We start from the raw sequence: 10,000 nt of genomic DNA, 5'->3' as shown, positions 1-10,000 counted from the left end.
GCTTCCCTCTGCTGCGCCTCGGGGAAACTTTAAGATTATCGGAAAACAAAATGAACTGTTTCCCGAGGGACCAGTCATTAAGTGTTTAGTATTCCCATACGCGAATGGCGTTGACGTTTGGAAGAATAGCAAGGGGACACCTTTCTGATGCTTATCAAAATCGTTGTGCATCTTCTAAATATGGACGGCCTTATCAAATCAATGCACTCAAGGGTTCTCTCCAAACGCAAACGATAACATTTATTTTCTTTCCCTAGCCCTACATTCCCTTTCCACACGATTCCTGGAAATCATGACTGGTGCACTTGCGCGAACTAAGTGTATTTACAAAGTACAAAGATGACTTGGGTGGTAGGCCAAATGCAGAATGTGCAGCTCCAATTCGCTGGTCAACGTCTTTCTCAGCGGTGCAGTTAGATGAAAGGATGCTACCGAGGTATGGGAATTGATCTACCTGCTCGAGGTGGGTTTCACCAATGGAAATGTTAATAACTAGCTGGGAGAGACGTTTTTGGAGCGGGTTGGGCAAGCACCTTGGTCTTTTTGACGTTCAAGGTGAGGCCAAAATGGCAGTAAGCGCTGCTGAAGTTGTTGACGGTTGCTGCAAGTCATTCGTGGAATCCCGTGGGGCGGCATTGTCATCTGCATATTGGAGCTCTGTGGTGGATCTGATGGAGGTATGTCTGAGTGATCGAAGTCTTGAAGTGTTGCAAATGTCTCCGTCAAGGCGGTATTGGATGTTGATGCCAGGATTGTTAGGCGAAATATCATGAAGCATAGCGCCCAGGTACAGGGAGAAGAGTGTAAGGGCGAGGACGCAGCCCTGCTTCAGACCTGATGTCATGGTGAACTCTCCCGTTAGCCTGTTATCATGAAACACACGTCCAGACATACCTTCACTGATGCAGTTCACGGATCAGGCTTACAAAGTGATCTAGACATCCCAGTCTTCGGAGGACCATCCACATGGCTGTTCTCGGGACTTTGTCAATGCCTTTGTCCAGATCGTAAAAAACAAAGAATAGTGGTTTCTGCCTCTCCCTGCTCTTTTCTCTATTTGTCTGGCACAGGAGATCGATGGTGCCGCGGGCTCGTCGAAAGCCACACTGGGACTAAGGGAGGATTTGCTCTACAACTACTTGCAAGCTGTTCAAGAGGATCCGGGCGAAGATCTTGCCAGCGATCGAGAGAAGAGAAATGCCACGACATTTTCCACAGGCTTTACGATTGCCTTTCTTAAAGATGGTAATAACAACGGCGTCTTTGAGGTCTTTCGGAACTTGTTGGTTTTCCCACGTTCTCAAGATGAGACTGAAATGGCGGCTCTTCAGCTGAAGGCCACCGTGCTGAATCAGTTCGTACGGGATGTTGTCAGGGCCGGGGGACTTTCCTGGGGCATTCTCTTCATTGTTTTCTCAAACTCCACAAGAGATGGTGGTTGACTCATACAGGGTTAAGGGGGATGAGATGAGGCATTTCTCAGTGGATTCCTGGTTTAGTAGCGTGGAGAAGTGGTCTTTCCAGCGTTCGAGGATGTCAAGCGGGTCCGTTGGGACGGCTGTGGAATCCGCAGCCAGGAGGGTCCAGTTGATGTACGTGCTGGACCGTATAGAGCTGTTTTGCACCTACATAGAAGTTTCTAAGATCGCGAGTATCAGGGATACAAACTGTTGGAGTTCGCTAGAAATTTGCTTCCACCATTGTGTTCTGTATCTCTCTGAGCTTGGTCTGACATTGTCTCTTAAGGCCTTGGTATCGAGCCTCTTTGAGTCGAGACCGGGGATCGTTCTCATGGGCCAGTCGCACGAGGCGTTTTGCGTCAATGAGGCGGCTGATCTCTTGATCATTCTCATCAAACCAATCTTGATTTTTCCTCTTTGTAAAACCGAGAATCAGAGATCATATCCCGGATTGTTTTCCACTCCTCTTCCACAGATAAAGGGTCGATTGGGTTGGTATAGATCTTAGAGGGTCCGAGTTCGATTACCGGCAAGTGTATAGTAAGTACTATTCTTTGTTACCCTCGCTACGATGTAATGTTGAGACTGAATGGATTAGTGTATGAATACGTAAACTGATAAGATGATGCGAAAATGTAAGATTTGTTGTGATGCGTAAGACAGAGCTTGAGGGAATGTAGAGGTGTTTTCCGTTCTTTTTGGGGGGTTCGATAACTGCTTTAAACTAGGTAGAGTGCATATTCAACCTAGGTATAAAAATGATGATCACCAATTTAACCTAGGTAAAAACAGATGCAACCTGAGATGGATTTTACCGGCAAAATATACACCAATAAAAGATAGTGACTGCAAATGTTCCTCGGGTGTATGATCTAACGATTTTGTGTCCTTAAGTGATGGTAACGGATTCGCTTTTACCCTATACTTTTCTTTCCAACAAAAGAATTTCAATTCTTTATACGTAGATAAAGATTGACCGTTCGGGTCTTCGTACAAGTGACCAGGACTGTTGTTGGAGTGACACGACAGCAGAAGTCATCTTCAGAGTCAAATCATTTCCAAATTTTGACGTTTTGCTGTATAGATCGGTTTTTGACTAAGTGTCGTACAACAAATACGAAAGTAGTTACTTCGACCAATCACAGCAGGTGCTAACAGCGCCACGAACCAATTCAATTCGTAGCAATTCCATGCATGTAACTTGCTGAAAGCGCGGGAAAAATCATGCGTGCAAGTCACAATTGGTTTTGGTTTTCCTTCTCATTGCTTGATAAACTAGCGCGAGATTTTTAAACCAATCACAAAGCGTAGCAATTGCAATGGCGTAATTACTTTCGACAGTCATTTGAAAACTGCCATAAAAGAGGTGAAGTAAGAGAAAAATGGTAATGGTAATGGATTTTTACGCCGCTCATCACCACATCATTTCATGGCGGTTTACGATTCTCTGAGAGATAGACCCCCAGCACTGCCCTCCCCCCTACTCTTCACGAACAGTGTGTGGGTTGAAAGAATTGTAGATATTTGAATGAAGTGCGGGCTATAGACGAAAGAGAGAAATGATCCTCGCGCTGATCAGGACAATTTAAGCAACTCTTTCATTGAGTCCTTTCACGGGAACACCGGATCCCAACAAATTGACCGGCTCCTAATTGTGTGGCTTCATAGCTCAGTTGGTAGAGCGTTGCACCCGCGTCGTAGAGAGCATGGGTTCGAATCCCATTGGAGCCACCTGAATTTTCCCGGTGACTGCAAGAGACAATTGCTTAAAATGTCCAGTTAATTGCGAGGAACATTTCTCTCTTTCGAAGTGTGTGAGTTCTTTAACGTCTCGGAGATGAGGTCTACGGTTTCTAGTCCTTTTCCGAGAAGACTTAAAAGTCTGAGCATTTGCAGATGTAATAACAAAGACAGCTCTTTCTCCTCAATGATATAAAGACCCTGAGTGTTGGTCCGACCGGGGTTGTGAGCCCGTGACCTCCAGCACGAAAGTCCGACGATGCTCAACCAAGTGACTGCCACCATACAAGAAAACAGTAGGTTTCTTCACAACTGCGAGGATCATAGTTTCATTCCTTGATTTCATATACGCAGTTCAATAACCAGACCAGAAAAGTCCCGATTTACGGTCTGCGCCTCGATCGGATACAAAACGTGGCTGTTTCTCTCTGCCAGTGATCAGTTATTAACATGCATAGCAAGTGATTTCAGTGATTCAGAGGATCTTATTTGACACAGGTGAAGGTAAAGGTGCGCCTGACATGGCATTATAAGGGGAGCATGGCAAGCACCCGCGTCCCACCAATATGGGCCGAGTTTGATTCGTCTTGTTACGATTGGGTTGGTGGTTCTCTGCTCAGCTGCGTATGTTTTACACAGGAACAGTTCAGCTGTCATTTACATGACATTTATGATAACTGTTTTAGGATAAGTCGATCTCTAGATCGGTTTGAAGATGCAGGGATGGCGCAGAGGTAGGAGCACTCGCCTCCCACCAATGTGGCCCGGGTTCGATTCCCAGTTTCGGCGTCATATGTGGGTTGAGTTTGTTGGTTCTCTACTCTGCTCTGGGAGGTTTTTCTCCGGGTACTCCGGTTTTCCCCTCTCCTCAAATACAAACATTTGATTTGATTTGCGTTATATTGTTGATTTCAGTTTACTGTGTTTCCAATTAGTGCTCCAGCGCTAGAAGACTTGACACTTCAATTAAGTTCCTCTCCTGATTAACAAAAGAGCGAAATTCGTGAAGAACTCTTAAAAGCAAGTTGTTTGTGATAACGAAACTCAGATCTGGAAATGTTTGATCTGGGGATATGGTATGTATTAAAATAGTTCTTTTATCTCTGTTGAGGATTTTACAATTATTCGGTGTATTTGAGAAAGCTATTGAAATAGTAGTACCTGTTTACATTCTTCCCAGGAGGACTCCCCCATACAAAATGATGCGGTGCTAGTATTTTTAAGAGGCCACCTTTGAGGATTGGTACTAAGACGGGTAACCGCATGGGCTGATAAAACCTAAGATTACTAAGATGACAGCTGGCAAACCTGTTTTCAAAAATTTTTGGCGGGCGCCATCGTCAATAGCCTGCATCCGCCTCCTCCCCTGGAAAAATCCCCTGTCGCGGCTTGACTTTAAATCTGCTCAACTATTAAAGCCAAGGTTTTAAAGATCAACGACCGCCTATCACTGAAACTCGAAAAGAAATTCAACAGTTTTAACCAATCATATTGTTGCTTTGTGGCGTTGTCGCTGCCGGGGGCCGTCGGCTGAAACTCCCTAATTTTTATCGGAAAGTCCCCTCGGGGAATTCTTCTACGAAAAATGCAAGTGATAGAAATTTTAGGATAATACCGTCTAGATTCATTAGCTTATTAGAGTTGTCTCTTCGGAAATGCACATTTTTCAAATTTACCTTTCGAAAATTAAAATAAAGGAATTAAATAATGTCATGATATAAATGAGAGTGGATTTGTATACCATATCATACGAAGGTTCCAACGGCACGGCGCGATAAAGAAACTTCGAAAATCTTAGACTAGGGTGTTCTTGTTCAATGAGAAATGCAGTAATCACTGCAAAATGTAACTTTCTAACCAAGGATCAGCGTAACAAAACGGAAGCACCGGATCCTGTTAGCGATTACGCTGATATAACTGGGTGAAGGAATACTATATCAACGTTTCTCTCTTTACCTTTTTTCAATCATTGCAAAAACTCACTTTTCAAGGTGAAAACAACGTTTTTGCAAAATCACTCGACTAAGAAAGAAGAGTACCATTAAAATAATATTGCGCGTATTAAATTTAAAACGTCGTCAATAAAATAAGAGTCGTCTAAGGACCGATTTACACGATACGATTTTTGTCGCATGCGACAACGGCTTACGAAATGTCGTAGCATTTTGAAACATGTTTTAAAACACTGCGACAATCGTAAGTCATGTTGTAGGCCTGTCGTGAGCTTGTCGCATGCGATTGATGCGACAAAAATCGTACCGAGGGCAACCTCGTCCCCAGGGTCCAAAGCGAAGAAGAGAGACCCTGGGGACGAGGTTGGGCCGAGGGCCGACGGAAGTTCAAATGTTCTATTTTTGTGGTAAAACTGAGATTTGGGTCACATGCAGCCAATCAAAAGCCCCAATTTTTGTTGGTGTTGTTTTGCGGTAGAAGTTGCCATCTGTATCAAGTTTACACGGGGAATGACTCGCTGGCATTGAGAACCGTGCGGTAGGCAAATTCGAGGTAAGTTTCGCAAAGAGAACACAAGAACAAGTAAGAAAAAGACTCGGCTTCGTTGTGTTCTTACTTCGTCGTAATGCACTCCGTTCTGTTAAGAAAACAGTGTTCTTCAGAACTCATAGCCGCGGCGTAAAGATCCATGAGCTCAGCTCAATGCTGTTCGGGTTCAGGCTGAAGACAGCTTTAAAGTCGTTCATGAGTGTAGCAAATTAAGTAGCAAATAAACCAAAGGTTCGCACACATTTAGCAGTGATCGATGAAAAACGTTTTTGGAACAGCATTGTAAATTGAAAGCTGATCTCAATTAATATAATTTTGATTGGGAATCAATGATATGCCTGTTTTATCACGTCTTTGGGATCACGAAACGACTCATTTTGATGTCCATTTTGGTAAGACTGAGATCACCTTAGCTTTTGGAAGTTAGTTTTGGGCGAAATTTTACCCGTACTTCTCGTATCATGACGAAATTTTATCTCTGGTTTTGGAAAAGGGCAAAGGTCAGGAAGCATTTTGTCGCCAATTCGGCTTGCGTCCAGTACCTCAAAATTTGTTGCTTACGTTAATCCAACCAATGACCAGATCTATTTCCGTACCTTTCCGAGAAATATCGATATGTCAAACGTACAAAATTGCCATGGATGGTGGATGAAAACAGATCAAATTTAAAAAAAACCAAATACGAGTTATTTATCTCATATTGCATTAGGGCCAAATTGTATTAGAGCCAGACATTTCAAATGTCCCGCGGCAAACTCCGCAGAATTTGGCAGAAGTTTGTCTTCTGACAATTTGACTGTTCTCCACGTACAATCGCACTAGCGTTTTGTAAACCCATTTGTCAGGAGCGCTGCATGTATTTAGAAAAACATCACGGAAACCTTTGTTGCCTTGCCCTTGAAATATTCTCATCCGCGCCCTTTCAAATTCATCCAACAACAATTCATGTCTTCTTTTAATAAATATGAAGGAGTGAAATAAACCTAACCTTTTCAATAAAACAGGGCGTTGAGTTACCGAGAAAAGCCTGTAGCATTTTGTCTGGACATTCGTCGTATGCGTGACAAAAATGAGGTCAAGTGTTCGTCTGTCTTCCAACAGATCATATCGGTGAGAACCAATCAAAATGCGTGTAATATAAGCCAGTTCGGAGTTTAAAAAAGAACACGTGCGCGCGTCGGGATAAAAACAAGCATCTTTTTGTTACCATACAGCAAGGGGATAATACAGCTGCATTTAAACGCTGAAATATTTTAGTCTCGTGAGTAATGACGTCACGTTCCCTGGATCCAACCCTCTGACCAGTCGGTCAGTTTTGAACGTGAAATCCAAAACTTACACTAAAAAATCAATCTCAAAATTTTGCCAGTCTGGGGTTAAGAAAACGCACTTTCAAAATCTGAGGAGAAAAAGGGAAGTGGTTTTTGGATCATAGTAGCACTTTAATTTCCTGAAGTTTTACAGTATGCAAGGATCACCTTTAAATTTTTGCTAAATACAAAATTGCTTTCTTTGTTCATCATACTTCACAGGCATTATGGCAGCTGATAAACTAAGAAGTATAATGGCCGATTTACCGGCAAACGATCCCGCAAAGTGTGAAGGACTGATTCGAGACCTGCGCTGCAAGATAGCTGCATTGTCAGATACAGCAGAAAGAAATAAGCTCTTGAATGAGCTCAAATCCGTGGCGGGTTTGGGATTGGACGAAGAGCTGAGGAAATTGCTTGAGAGGAAAGGGTTGATCATGGAGGCTCTGGACCTTGTCGTAAAATACCTGACAAATTTACCTGAAGTTGCTCAATATATTTGCAGAGAAGCTTCCGAACGGAAGACGAAGGATTGAAGAATCTGAAAAGAAGACTAGGACCAGAGCTCGAACTTCTGGAAGGCTCGCTGAAGCAAATTGACGTGACAAAGGACTGGGTCAAAAGGCTTTACAAGAGGGCACCCTCCCTGAAGTCCCTTCCAAGACTGAGCCTAGGGGAACTAGAAAGTTGCTGTCAAGGAGCCAACGAAGGAGAAATGAAAGAAATCTACCGACTAGTAGAGCTTGCAGAATCACCCAAAGAGCAGCTATCCGCCGTTCCACAAGATGAGAAGCTTCTTAAGGAAAGCAAGGAAGCTAAAGCTGCAGACGGGGCAAAACTAGAGAGAGCCAAAGAGCTGATGACGGCAGCTAAAGCAATGGCTACAGACCAATCCGAGTCGTCAAAGAGAAATGTGAACTACAGACTAACAGAGATTTTAAAAACTCTTGAACTACGAAGTGGATGGTTTAAGCCGGAGACAGTCAAGCCAGAGGAAACTCTTCATCAACTAGAGCAAATTATTAATCACTACAGCATCGTCGTGGAATCAGGTGAGATGTACCAGAGCAACGTGGAAACAATTGCAAAGACAAGCGGTGGGGAGAGCTCTTTGTGGGGTCTACTATTCCGAGTATGAGCCACTTAAATCAGCTGGAAGGCCTCTTCTCTTAGTCCCTGAGAAAGTAATTTTAACGAATCCAAGCATTACTCAAGAGAGCAAGGTCATGAAATTCTCCGCCAAGGGCGTCGCGGCCGATTACGCCCGAAACGTCGAGTCATCAAGCTCCAGTGTTGGCAGCAGTGGGACAGGGTATCTACGGTTTATTCGTGGGAGAAGCGAAGGGAGGTTATGGAACCGAACAACAAACACAAGCGGACAAGTTCGTCAAGACCTCGACCACAAGTGCATCAGTCCTGCAATACATCAGAACGGCCAAGAAAACATTTCAACTCGCACTACATGCAATGAAGCTCTCTTTGTCTGCTAGAAAAATGGCCATGTCTATTTCCAAAGCTCAAAATAACCGTTCTCTTTGTGGTCTTTTATGCAATTCAGTCTTGTCGTCAAGACACAAGGCAAGCGCACGTAATTTCATGGAACGTTATGGGAGCCATTTTCCAGCTGGAGTTCAAACTCTGGGTGGGGATATTCTTCAGCATTGCAGATGCCCAAAGTAAAGGGAAACAGAAGTGTCGACCCTCACACAGGCAGCTTCGAAACATCTGCAATACCAGAATCTGTTGGCTTTCTCGGCGGATCATTTGGGGCTGGTGGAGTGTTACTGGAAACGTGGACTTCAGGAGCAGGACGAAGCACCGGGTACGGACAAGAAGGTGAGGAAATTCGCTTCAACTGCGAGGTTAAATCCGTGGGACCACCAGCGACTAACCCTGCCACATTCGCCGAGCTGCTGATCATAATTCACGTGGGCCTTGATTGACGGGGAGAAGTACAAGGCTAGGTTCCGGTGTGGGAATTAAGCAGAAATGGGGGCAGGGAGTTGGAAGAAGCGGCAGAGATCCTGGAGGCAACGTGGAATCGAGACGACAGAAAAAGGAGAGAAGCACGGGAAAAGCAGATCGCCGAAGAGGAGACTCAGAAGGAAATGGAAAAATTCACAAGAGGGAAAAGGAAAGAAGAAATTGAAAGGGCCAGAGAGGAGTTACTCGACATTACGAAAGAACATCTTCGAAAAAAGGGGTGAATACCTTCAAATAAAGGTAGGAGAACCAATGTACCAATGTTAAGATAAACGATGTCTCTCAACAATGGTGCCTCGAACGACAAACCAACGGGAATAGCGATATCCGAAACAAAGAAAAGTTCATGAATCTAATCAAATTGCACTGGAGTTAGAAATAATAAACCCATCCCCAACAAAACTCAAGGAAAAGAGAAAGAAAATTACCAAAGCTGTACCATTGGCCGACTGGCGATACAATGATCAAGGTACCAACTATACTAATAATACACCTTACACCGCTTTTCCCAGCAACTTCCCAACACTTCTTTTCCAGCACATACACCCCTCCGGAACACCTATTTTGCGGATGAGCCGGAGGGACATGTAGGTATAACTGACAGTCGACCAATAACATCTGACCCAATCACATCAACGATTTGAGAGTATTTATACCATCTACTGACGTCCACACAAAATTACTTTACTCTGGAACAAAGGCTCCCCATGCGAGCTGGAAAATGACGTGGTGTACGCGAGCAATTTGGTGTATTATAGGAGAATTGATATGGCGAAAATCACCGATCGTTTAAAACATGGGGGAAATAACTATCTCATTTGACAATAAAGGGTTCACTACCTCAAATGTGTGAACCAACTTGTCTCATTTAGCGAGGGTTTTCGAGCCATTCTGACGCCGTTTTAATGAAGATGATCCGGAAGGCCGTTACTGCGAAATAATTAGAAGGCCGGTAACTCCATCCATAGCCGGCCAGACCTCACTCCACAAATCGTTTTCTCCTCA

General features: G+C 43.9%; 1 non-coding gene and 1 pseudogene across 1 annotated transcript; both read left to right on the top strand.

Moving 5' to 3' along the window:
- The first annotated feature begins 3,118 nt into the window (after positions 1 to 3,118).
- On the top strand, positions 3,119 to 3,191 carry Trnaa-cgc (transfer RNA alanine (anticodon CGC)). Its single transcript has one exon. It is a non-coding gene; the product is annotated as a tRNA-Ala (tRNA).
- A 2,447-nt stretch (positions 3,192 to 5,638) lies between these two features.
- Positions 5,639 to 9,219, top strand: LOC138030825 (uncharacterized; annotated as a pseudogene).
- Positions 9,220 to 10,000: the final 781 nt, after the last annotated feature.

The sequence above is a fragment of the Montipora capricornis genome, chromosome 13, assembly GCF_036669925.1.
Source record: "Montipora capricornis isolate CH-2021 chromosome 13, ASM3666992v2, whole genome shotgun sequence".
Classification (NCBI taxonomy): Eukaryota; Metazoa; Cnidaria; class Anthozoa; order Scleractinia; family Acroporidae; genus Montipora; species Montipora capricornis.
Note: the sequence above shows the minus strand (reverse complement) of the source record. Positions and strands in the feature narration are given on the sequence as shown.